The sequence below is a fragment of the Phlebotomus papatasi genome, chromosome 2 (genome assembly GCF_024763615.1).
Source record: "Phlebotomus papatasi isolate M1 chromosome 2, Ppap_2.1, whole genome shotgun sequence".
NCBI lineage: Eukaryota > Metazoa > Arthropoda > Insecta > Diptera > Psychodidae > Phlebotomus > Phlebotomus papatasi.
In genome coordinates, this window is record NC_077223.1 from 55,789,648 (window position 1) to 55,802,228 (window position 12,581).

General features: G+C 35.1%; 1 protein-coding gene across 1 annotated transcript in view; it reads left to right on the forward strand.

Moving 5' to 3' along the window:
• The window catches only part of LOC129801797 (protein rogdi), a 163,976-nt gene that overhangs the window by 58,977 nt on the left and 92,418 nt on the right, over positions 1-12,581 (forward strand). The window lies entirely within an intron of this gene.

Sequence of the window (12,581 nt, forward strand, 5' to 3'; positions counted from 1 at the left end):
GGAATGGGGTTTGGGGGGAGGTTTTGCGTAATGATGCAAATAATTCCTGGAGTTTATTCGAAAAAGCGAAGGAAAAGCTCGTGTGTGTGACAAAATGAGGAATTTTGTGTACATGTATGGTGGGTGATAGGGATGGGGATGGTATTAGGGATTTAAATGAGGAGCACTTTTGCACATGTCGCGCTTCACGAAATTGAGCCTGCATGGAAGAGAAAATCCGCAGGTACCCGCACATCATCAGCACACAAAGTGCGAAAATTCCCTGGAGGAAGTGAGATAAGAAAGCGGCACACATCTTCTGATTAATGACTCTCTCTCTCTCTCACTCTAAAGCTCCAACCACCCACTCTTCCACCCGTCGACAAAATCTCTCCTAGGATTTTCGCTCCAACATTTTGCCAAAAGCTTTTCTCTCGCAACATACTGGAGCAGATGAAGAAGCTGCGAGGGAATTTAGAACGGTGAAAAGATCACCACACAATTGAAGGATGAATTTACGGCTTTATAGAAAATTTTATGGATTTTCTCTTTGGAAAATCCTTTGTAAAATTTTTTTTTTGAAAATACATCTATCTCGAAATGCTTCATTACACTTCATATAATTCCTGGGGAATTTGTGGCAAAGCTCATGATGGCTTTTTGGAGAAATTAAGCCACCAGCAGAATGATAGTCCAGTTTAATACGTAACCATGCGCCACTCCCTCACTGCTGCATGCGTTCAATGGATCAGAATTCAAAATTAATGCCAATGCGAATTATTCTTCCTCGAGCACCAACATATCCCAATACATTACATAGAATTTTCGAGAGGGAGGATACATGGACCGGAAATTATATCAATAGTTTAAAATTCGAGTGTTTTTCCCTCTGCACTGAATATTTTGACCATTTGAAAATTGTGTAAAATCCGTGCTCGGAATTCTCTATAGCATTCCCCAAGTGACCATACTTTCGCTCCATTTGATAGAGCCTTGTTTTTTGGGTGGCTGGAGAACTAGAGGGTATTAATTGGCAGCCTCTTATAGTGACCACTAAAATTGCACTCTTTGGTCATGCTCATCTTGTGTTCAACAACCCTCGAAACACTTCTGGAAAAATTCCATTTACACTTTCATGAATTTCTCCCTAATGAAAGAGCAAGAGAGGGAATTACTTACTTTATTACAATCATATACAAAACCCCGGTGAGTTTGCATGGAACTTTACACCTCAGGGATTTGTCCAACATTGTTAGTCTTCATTTAAATATTTAAACAATCTATAGAAATTAAAAGAAAAAATAATTTTGGAAAATATGTTAAAATGTGTGGAAAAAAGTATACAAAAAGTATACTGTTTATCTGGAAAAAAATCACGAACAAATACGAACAAATGACAAAATTTAACGAACATTTTTTGTGTGTTTATGAACATTTACGAACAAATGTTTGCAAAAGTACAAAAAATGTTCGTCAAATGATCGTTTTACGAACAATGTTTGTGAAAAAGTACAAAATTTTACGAAATCGTTTGTGGGTTATATGATTCACGAGCATTTCGTAAGTCTGCCATTGGATTTCACAGACATTTACGAACAATTTTACAAAATATTAGGTGAGATTCTTAATAATCTCACCTACTATAATCCTAACAAAATTTCATGTCGTCCGATCGAGCTCAAACTTGGCCAAAATGTGTTTCAGCACTTCCTGATCACGAATATATATGTGGCTAATTAACGTTACCGGCCGGGAACGTAAAATAGCCACATATATATTCGTGATCAGGAAGTGGCGAAACACATTTTGGCCAAATTTGAGGTCGATCGGACGACATGAAATTTTGTTAGGATTATAGTAGGTGAGATTGTTAAGAATCTCACCTAATATGAATATGGCAGTTCAGAAGATGCATTTTAAATAGATTTTTTACAAAACTCACATCAAAAACTGGGAGAACAATTTCAAAATCGATCTATGCCACAGGGGCTAAGTTATTGAGATAACAAAATTTCGCTGTGTTCCGAAAAGACGAACGGCGATGAGGAATGGATTTGATATGACATTTCTAAATTTAACCTTTGCCCGACACTAATTATTCGGTATCCTTATTCAATCTCTCTTCAATAGGAGAATTCTGTAATTTTTGTGGAATTGTCACATGTGAGTTCAAAACCTGGGGTGAAATGATAACTCTCTCGAATTGTCCCATCGCTAGTGTCGAGTGTCGATTATGGGCGATCGAGATGATAACTAACATTTTTTGTCGCTACTGTCGATAATTCTCGACAGTAATTTATCGACACCTCTGGAGCTGTCGATTTGTACCCTTGAAGTGCAATTTAGTGAATATTTTAATGTTTTTTAGTGAGTAAACACGTTATTTTATAATTTTAATTTATCTTTATTGAATTTTGTTAGTAATGAATATATTTTTTGTGATATTTTATACATCTTTGGCTCATCATGAATTATGGAATTGTGTGTAATGAGCTAAATAGAATGGGAAAAATTGTGTTCTGTTGATTGTGTTTAACCAAACACACAATTGTCCTTGCACCCACCATGAAAGGCTCATCTTAGGAAGTAGCTAAATGCGGTAATTGCAGCTGCAATGTTTGAGGCATTGTCCAGGAAGTGGACGTACAAGTTTTCATGAATTTCTTGTACTTAAATTAAATATATCCAGCAGGAACTCATTAGTGGTCGAAGATGACCACAGATTTCTTAGTTTTCCTCAAAGTTTCTGCCGTTCCTGGACAAGTATAAAACACCACAATCCAACGAGAATGCACGCACTGATGGAACAGAGAAGGAACATTCTTGAAATTCCTGGAACCATTTCCTAAAATAGCAGCAGTGCAGGAAGTCTTCGAGGGTCAATTATTTTGTTAAAATCTAAGGCAAATAAAAAATATGTGTAAATTGATAGATTTTTATATGAATGAAAATTCTTTGCTTACACATCTTCCGGAAGCTCCAAAGATTAGTTTTCCTCACACAATTCTTGCTCAAAATGAATGTTGAGCTTCCCAAAGACCACACTTTCCATGAAAAACAATTTCTAGGTTCATATTGTGAACTTAAAATCAATAAAATCACTGAAATAATTCATATTTCAAAATAAAAACAAGCAAGTGTGAGGTTATGTGTCACTGTCCCAAAGTGTCACAATAACGAGTCGACAATGCGCGAAGAGCCGACACTCATTTCATCTCATCATGTGAATCTAACGATACTAGAGATTCGATAGTGTCGAATCGCTACTAGCGAGAGCTAAAGTTATCATTTCACCCCTGGCAATACCAATCAAGCTTTTTTCTCATACAATATGAGTTAGAAGTAATTCATTGATTTTTTAATAAAATCTCTTTACTTAATAATATTATCCAATTACAATCCGCTTTGGTTGATTTGTTTAATAAAATCCGTTTTTTTTTTGAATTTTCAGAAATCTTATGTGACTTCTGACAATACCACGTGAGCTGAATTGACAATATCACGGCTACAGAATTACATTTTTGAAAAAGCTCTCCTGGGATTTGAACACAATTTGTCGTATGGTATTGCCCGAGTGTTACAGAATTGCCCTACAGAAAGACTTATACGACACGATCAGGGCGGAAGCGACGGGGCGATACGGGGTAGTATGGGGCGAAAAGGGACGGACACTAAATAGATTTTTAGTGCATATGATATTTAAGATCTATGAGCGTCAAAACATGTAGGGGAAACTGGGGCACCACCAAACACGGGGTACCACCAAACACTAATTTTTATAACTAAACTACTTGGACTATCTCGACCATTCCATCAGTGGACAAGCATCCCTATAGTTCCTATAAATTCCTATCGGTCTTATCGTATGATATCCAATATCCGATTAAAAAATCGCAGTGTTTGGTGGTGCCCCAGTTTCCCCTACTTACAAAATCGAACTTCACATGACCACAGGAGCTGAGATTGTCAGCTAAACCGGTCTTCAGACTAGAGGTTTAGCCCAGTTCCCAAAGGTCTCAAAATCTTAAATAGCGAGCAATTTCATTGCTTTTTGAGGACCTATGACCTATAATTCAATCCCGACTTAAATTTTTCAAAAAACTGTGGTTGATGAGAAATTGGAGTACACAGAAAAAAATATTTTGTAAAATTGTTCGTAAATGTTTGTGAAATCCTATGGAGGACTTGCGAAGTGCTCGTGAACCATATAACTCACAAACAAGTTCGTAAAATTTTGTACTTTTTCACAAACATTGTTCGTAAAACGATCATTTGACGAACATTTTTTGTACTTTTACAAACATTTGTTCGTAAATGTTCGTAAACACACAAAAAAATGTTCGTAAAATTTTGTCATTTGGTCGTATTTGTTCGTAAATTTTTGTTTGTCTGGCAAAAATTCACGAGCAAATACGAACAAATGACAAAATTTTACGAACATTTTTTGTGTGTTTACGAACATTTACGAACAAATGTTTGTAAAAGTACAAAAAATGTTCGTCAAATGATCGTTTTACGAACAATGTTTGTGAAAAAGTACAAAATTTTACGAACTTGTTTGTGGGTTATATGATTCACGAGCATTTCATAAGTCTGCCATAGGATTTCACAGACATTTACGAACAATTTTACAAAATATTTTTTTCTGTGTAGTAAAGCTATATGGCTAAGTAAGCCTTAGATTTGAAGCCCGTCATTGATAGGGGAAAGTGACCATGCTTGATACTGTAAAATGATGTCCGAGTTTTGGAATTTTTTCTGACTACCACATAAATCGCAGCGTTTTTTCCACTATGACAAAAAAATGTTTTACTTATAAGGTTCATAATCCCACCTGAAGTAATTCCTGGAAATCCTTCTAATTTCCTCAGAAGGAAAATGAAAATACAGTGGCGATTTTTATAAAGGTTGGACCAGATGCCTACCTGTATAGAGATTTTCCCTACCTATATAAGCCCATTTTCCGCTGTAAATATTACACCGGACACAAAAAATGACACATTAATATTTAGACAGAACTCTAATCTACCTGATTAATTTGTTTGCACATGGGATAAGATAATAAAGAATCACTTTTAAGCAATTTTTCTAGGACGTATTTTCACAACAAAAATGAAACCATTCTTCTAAAATATGGACACGAAAGTTGAAGGTTATGTCAATTGACATAAACGAAAATAAAACATCTGATGAATAATATTACTAAACAATTCTATTTTCCAATGTTTTATGAATTTTAAGTTAATAAGTGAGTATAGAAACGTGGAGAGGAAGACCACCTAAATTCCACCGTTGCCTTGTGAAGCCTGATATCCTCTAAAAATTTCTTTGGAGGCACGCACAACTCCCTGAAGATATCCAATCTACACAGTAGCAGAATTAGGGATTTGGCTCAGGATTAAAGCTTTATCGGATGAACAGGACCATCAGTACAGATTTTGAGAAACCCTCAGGGGCAGTTGAGCATCTCAAGTGGTTTTCATTGAGTAAGATTTTTGTAAGATTTCATTGAGTAAGATACCACTTCCGGAAACCATCGAACTCAAAGTCCACTGCTGACTTTCCGGAAGATCAGGATTCCAAAGGCTGCAGAAGTGTCCTGTCCCTAGTTTTCGTTCTGTTTTGGGAAATTTCCTGAAGATTAGTCTGCATTGACTGTCTCATCCAAACTGTTGCGTTTCTCGCTTCTCACTTTGTTTTTCACCATCTTCTGGATCTTCTGCGTAAATAAATAGAATATATTTTATATTGTATTTATCGCTAAAATGAATAAAATAATTAACTCACCTTACTTTGAACTGAATCACAAAATGTTTCACAATCTTCACGAACTTACTTCTTTTGAAAAAAAAAAAAAAAAAAACAAAATATGAAAGTGAGGTTATGTTAAAGATACACAAAAATCAGTTATAAGCTATAGGAGCTTATGGGAGATGTGATTCTTTCATTGTGTAATCGGTTTTTGCAATCTTGAAAAAATATTCTTATGTGAAAATAATGCAAATTTGTTCCATAAATACTCAACTGCGGCATAACTGAGTCAGATTATTTTTGGTTTATTGACTTTAAGTTTTTTTCTTTCTAGATTCTAGTATTCGATCAAATCGCATGATTGCAATAGGTGTGAGGACGACAGAATCTGACATAATGATAGTGAATTATTAAGCATGGCTCTTTCTTATTTTAAAGCATGGACACAGGCAGGATTTATTAATTTTCCACCACCTACACAACAAGGCTTTCTTAGGAAAAAGATTTTTCCAGAAATATTAACCATGGTCAACCCTCAATGACCTGTAATTGAAATTTCTTTGGATAAATAATATTAACTATGAAAAAGCGTATGAAATATCATCCATCGAAATTACAGATTTGGGTCTATATTTGATTTTTGCTTCCCAAAACTGGGAAAAAAGGGCTACGCTCCTAATTTTTTCAGGAAATGTTAGGCTTAGGACTAGCTATTAAAATATATTGCCATGAGTCACAATTATTGATTAACATAGGAAAAAATTAGTTATTATCAAGGTTGGACATTATCAAGCATGGTCACTTTCCCCTACTGATACTTAATATTTATTCAATTTGACTATTGCCTGGGTTATTACCAGAAATTTAGTTACGGACAAGATTAAATGACTTGTACAACACACCATTTAATTCAACAAGCAAGGACACTTACCCTGTTCAAAACAAAGAATCGAAATTTGATTCCTAAGATACAAGCTTCATAATAATATATCTTCAACAAACAACTTGGCTGATTTAGTTAAACAATGTTAGACCAATATTTAAGACGTAGCGTTGAACTCTCAACGAGTTGGAATATACATTATATAATATTCTTCTATTCAGCAAAACTCTGCAACATTCTTCTCCCCTCCCCCCACTAAGCTGTAAAAGAGTAATTATGAGCAACTTAAGAGAAATGGCGGGAATTTAGAGGATTGTGCCTGGCTCTGAAAAAGAAACTTTGGAAGCGATTTCATGAGGATTTTCGACTGGATTATTGCTTCATTTTTTTCAATCTCTGCTCCTTTCTTCAACTTCTTCAAAATAAGAAAAGGAAAATAGGGGAGCCCGCGAAAAAGCTCAAAGTCTTTTATAAGTGTGTGAAGGAGGCACAGAAGACAGGCGAGACGCGTTTTCCTATGTGCAAATATCGATTTTTCTGCTCTTATTTCTTGTTGCAATTTATTTCTCTCGAGGCGTCTCATCCAGCAAAATAATCTCAACTTCCGCCTCACTGAATGTCCTTCCACCCCCATCTAGCCAAGCTCTCTTCTTTCGGAGCGCCGGGCCCCATGCCGGAAAACTGAGGAATTCTGCACGAGTCTGTGTGTGGCACATTCACATGATGTATTACGGGTTATGAAAATGATCTTTTCAACATGAAAATTGTGACAAGGACAGAAATCTCCCGAATAAATCATCCGAAATGTTGGGGTTTGGGTGGAAAAATGTTTGATGGGGAGGGGGGGGAGACTTGTGGACGATGAGAAAAGGGGTCTCGAGAGATGGAATAACTTAAGGTGAAAGTCTCAATAACAAAAATTTGATTTATTTGCCAACATCGCACAATTCTGACAAAATATTTTTTTCTTTTTCTTTCTCTTGTTTACCTACCAATATCTTTTCCTATTTTCGCCAAGTCTTCGTGGGCAATTGATGGGCTTTCCGGGAGCTTTGGAAAGTTTTGCCAATTTTGCGTGATTTTTCAGCGTGTTGGAAAATGGTCTAAATGGGGCGGTGGGTGGTATATATATCGAGAAATCAGGCGAGGGCATCTCCACTGAACTCCTCAACATTTATCACCGGGAGAATCAATACGGAAAATGTTTCAACTGCGAGAATGCGAAAATAATGAGAATGATGTGAAAACAGATCCATAAATTCATAAATAAGAGCTTCTTGTATATAGGGACTGGGGTATTTTATTGGCCACTGTTTTGGATGTTGGTGTCTGTCCAGAGTTCTCAATGTCATATAAAAGTGATGTTCAGTCAAACTAGCAAAACTGAGCCACAACTTTTAGCAGAGAAATCTCCCAACTAGTGCAAGATACAAGCGATAAATTTTGGGGTGTAAATCCAGTGCAATTTCAGGAACTTCTCCAGTTTGAAGACAGTCAACAATGGGGACGCGTTGCATTCAGTGCCATCATTATTTTCCCAGTGGAGGTGTCTGATTTAAAATGCAAAATCGTCCCCCATTGAAGAGTATGGGGAAGGGGGTGGTATGCCTCCCAAGAAGTTGACGAATATCAACTCAAGTGGAATATTCAAGTTGCGAGACGTGTCAGGAGATGAAACAACGAAAGGTCGCCCCCTTTCTCAATGGGACGCAAATGACTGAGTCAGCTCCAGCGAAATGAGGGTGGAATAATTACGATGAGAGGGTGCCTCAGCACAAATTCTCATTGCTGCCATGTAACGTTTGCAAAATTCCGTCCCGGTCATTCCTTCTGACGCCTTTCCGATATTACTTTTGCGATACTCTCTCTTACTCTCTGTAGTCTCTCCTTGAGTGACTTCCTAAAGGAAGGCACCTTAGATTAAATACTACGATGCATTTGGGGCACACTTGGCACTTCTGCACGCTCATCGGGAGTTTGCGATGAGATTCAGAGATTGGATATACGAAGTCATTATATGTTTCACTTGTACTTGAAGTCAGGAGAATTAATTAATAATGTGCTTGGAACTTGGGAATAAATTGATAGTTTGATACATGTCTCATTATTAGAAAAGATTTATTTTATATAGTTCTTGATATATTAATTAGGGAGTTTGTGCATCTGTACTCAAAATGCATCAATGTTAAATGTTTGAAACTGAATATTATTGATTTAATTAAATCTATTAAAACAAAAAACTGAAAAATTAAATTTTAAACTTATTTTTCCTAAATGTGTTTAGCAGTTCTCTAAGATAAAGCGATTAGTTGGGGCTTGGAAATGGAAAAGAAAAATTTAAATAAAAATACTCATGAATATTAAGTAAATTGAAGTAAATTTAAGAAAAATATAATACATGGCGAAAGAGACAGTATTTCAGGTAACTTGAAATATCGTACATTATCAGAAAGATATTTTACACTGCAACTCAATTTAGGGTAAGTGTGCGAAATTCCGGCCAGCTTGCAATTTCGGTCACCTTTTTTGTTCCTCGAATTTCCATGAACTTTTAGATTTTACGTACTCTAGAGATTATACAATGCAAAAGAATAACAAAAAATGTAGTTTCGACAAACGAGATGACGTGAAAAAGATATTGGAAGAATTCCCAAAGGGCAAGGAACTATGAGAATGAAGGTGGCCGAAATAGGGCACCAAAGCTATGTCTATATTTTTATTCATTTTAAAATGTATTAAGAATGATTTTAGAGTAAATAAAGACGATAAATTCTTTTCAAGGTTCCAAGCAACACTCTTTCAGAAGAAAGAATAAAAAAAACCAATTTGTATTTAAAATATTACATTTCAAACTTGAGACTTTGACGCTTGCATGCAACTATGCCGAAATTTGGCACACTTATATTTGGATATTTAAAGGATAACATTTTCCAAAACGTTTAGAGTTAACTTTTTTTTAAATTACTTTTTTGAAATTTTGCTAGTAAATCGATCGATATGAAATTTTCAGAGGTTTAGAAGGAAAGTGTGGTCTGCTTTTGAATGCGTCTGCCTTTGAATATTTCAATTTTTTCCTTATTACACATAGTAATTGACTCTGCTGTTCCAAAGCATCATCAAGTTTTTTGTTTTTAAATATATAGAAAATTTTACTTTCACACATAAAACAAAGTGAAATGTTACGGAATTTTCATGATTTTCATATAATTGGTAAATATTTAATTAGTCTAGTCTAGTACTACTTAAAATTTAGGCATTACAATAGTTTACGTATTTATTAAATGTACTTAATATGTTAGCCAGGTTTCAATTTCTAGGTTATATAATGCCCAAAGAACTTAAAATTGTCTGCTCTACAAACTGAAAGACAAGAACTTGATGATATAAGATACTTCATAGACGTTATACGATATTACATTTCCTCTATAACAAGGTCTCCGATATATATTATCTAAAGCAATACCTGTAAATATTAAGTGAGATTCTTAACAATCTCACCTACTATAATCCTAACAAAATCTCATGTCCTCCGATCGGCCCCAAACTTTGCCAGAATGTGTTTGACCACTTCCTGATCACGATATAGATGGCTAAAAACCGTTCCCGTCCGTTCGGCCTCTATTTGGAGCTTAATAGCTCCTAAAATAAGAAAGATATTGACTTGCAGTTTTCGGCAAAGGTTATATGTATATCGGGTGAAAATTGCAATTTAGTGCATTGAACCCCCACCCCACCCCTCCTTCCGCCATTTTGAAGACCCCCATTTTTTTGTTTTCTTAATGGCTCCGCCCCTATGGCATCGATCGAGCTCAAATTTTAGTATGTTATAGCTGAGCTCTACAGCTCTCGATCAATATCAAACTTAAGGTTCCGTACACCCTGATTTTTTTTTAAAATGGCCATTACTCTGGTTCTAATTGCCAGAATTTAAAAAGTGAGGGCATTTTGGAAAGCTCTCGTAAAATGCCACTCCTCTTCTAACATCGTAACTTCATAAAACTACCGCTAGGGCCGCTATTATTAAAAAGACGATTTTTTAATTTTCTAAAATTAATAACTCAAAAATTCCTTTGTGCATCGGGCTGAAATTTTAGTATGTTATAGCCGCACATTATACCTATCAAACAAAAAAACACTTAAGTCGATCGATAACCCCTGACCCGAGCTATAATACTTCAAGATACTTCAAGAGCAATATTTGTCAAAGTGTATATGATACACTTCCCAAAAAATATTAACTGGCATATTATTTTAATTTCTGCTATGAAATATTGTTGAATTTCACAATATTCCATACGATAAAACGATTTTGAGATTTTTATAATTTTGGCACAGGGGACGGCTTTCAGGCTTCGCACATACTCTGGCTATGAAAACTTCACATTTTCCCATATTTCTTTAATTAATCTGACCAATATGGCAATATATTTTAATAGCTAGTCTTAAGTCACACATATTCTGAAAAAATAAATTAAAATTAGTTAAAATTCATTAAAGGAACGTGGGAAAAATATTAAGTGTTCAAATCCAGTTCGTGCGAAGCCTGATAGCCTAAACCCTATTTTTTCGTTTCAAATTCTTTCTTTGTACTTACCCTTACGTATTACGCTTTGTAATGAACATAGAAAGCATTTTTTCACAAATTCTATAATATTTTGATATAATATTTTCATATAAATTTGAATTTTTTTATCCCTTCAAGTTCTATACAAATTAATAAGCTTTTAGTGACACATTTGTTTATACTAGAGCTTTACAAATTGCAGCAGATATTTAGTTATTCCTACAAATAAAATTATTATCTCAAAATTTCGCAATAATAATATTATTGAAACTGACAAATTATTGTAAACTTTATAGTTAGTTATTGACCCGATAACTGAATTTTACGACCTTCGAACTCATTTTATCGCTCAAGGTCCACCAAGAATGAAAGGTTGAATTCCTTGATTTTTTTTTACTCCACAAAAATTTCCATTTTTCTACTCCTCGGGGTCCACTTTTTTTAACAACTCTATGCGTTTCAGATGATTTTGAAAAAAATGATGCCCAAGAAGCATTTTTTTCTTAATGTGGTCTTGTAGAATTCTCCAAGTAAGGCACTATGGAACTAAAAATCTTTTTATTTGCTTATAACGCTCTTGGTTCCATCACTGAGATTACTATAAGTAAAGTGGCGCACTCTTAAGTATCTTAAAAGCTTCTATAAGAATTTCAACAGAAAATTCTCACTTTAAGTCTTTTAAAAGTGCACTAAAAGACTTGTCTAATACTTGGTTCTATAAGGCAGCTACAGTAGACTCTCTCAAATTCGGGCATATGGGACCGAAATGTCAGCCGAATTAGACAGAAATTCGGGCAACAAACTTTTTGAAATGCAACGATTTTTTATTCATGTGCATATAGATATTGAGTTTACACACTAATATATAACGTAAATTGCATGAAAATCCCTCAATAATGCAAAATCACATCAAAACTAAGCCAAACCATGCCAAATTTGAGCATATTTGATTCATTTGATAATCATAATCAAACTTGAAAAATGACAACAAACTTTTTTCAAATGTAACCGCTGCCTGAATTAAAAAGTAGCCCGATCTTAAAAGAGCCGAATTTGCGAGAGTCTACTGTATTTTGCTTCTTGGGTGACACGCTGATTGTCCCTGTGATGCGTCTGTACGCTCTTCTATTGCCAAACCAAAAGTCATATGGTTAGAGGTACTGAATAACGACTCGGATATTCGGGGGATCCTCAACTAAAGTTGACACAATATTTTACGTATGACCTTAATTTTCCTTTAATCTTACCTTCCCCTTAAAAAAATCTTATTCTTTTTGCTTTGTTCCAAAGTTGATTTCGGACGGTCTTTTCGATCTTGCTTCTATTTGCCATCTTCTTGTACATCAATCTTCTAAAATCAATTTTCAAATATCTCATACCTGAAACGGTCTCATATCCATAACG